Source organism: Formica exsecta, unplaced genomic scaffold, assembly GCF_003651465.1.
Source record: "Formica exsecta isolate Colony F162 unplaced genomic scaffold, ASM365146v1 scaffold983, whole genome shotgun sequence".
Classification (NCBI taxonomy): domain Eukaryota; kingdom Metazoa; phylum Arthropoda; class Insecta; order Hymenoptera; family Formicidae; genus Formica; species Formica exsecta.
Window position 1 is genome coordinate 23,738 of NW_021853745.1, and position 310 is coordinate 24,047.

A 310-nucleotide genomic window follows, 5' to 3' on the forward strand; every position below is an offset into this window, starting at 1 on the left:
TGATGAAACTTCACCGTGTAAGAAGAAGAAATGTAACAAGTAAGTTTTAATTAACTTTGTGGCGGATAATCCACCACCAAGTATAAGCGCATGCCATATAAGGCGCGCGAAATACTCGCGGGAAATAAAGGTCCACGCGCTAATCACGTGCCGCGCGCACAACAAGGACCACGCGCTAAGCACGTGCCGCGCGCAGGACGAAGAACACGCGATAAGCACGTGCACAGCAGCTCAGGTAGTCAAATACCTAACCGCGAGACGGCGAATTGGGCAAACCGAAATCTCGCTATCAGAATACCATCAACAACAG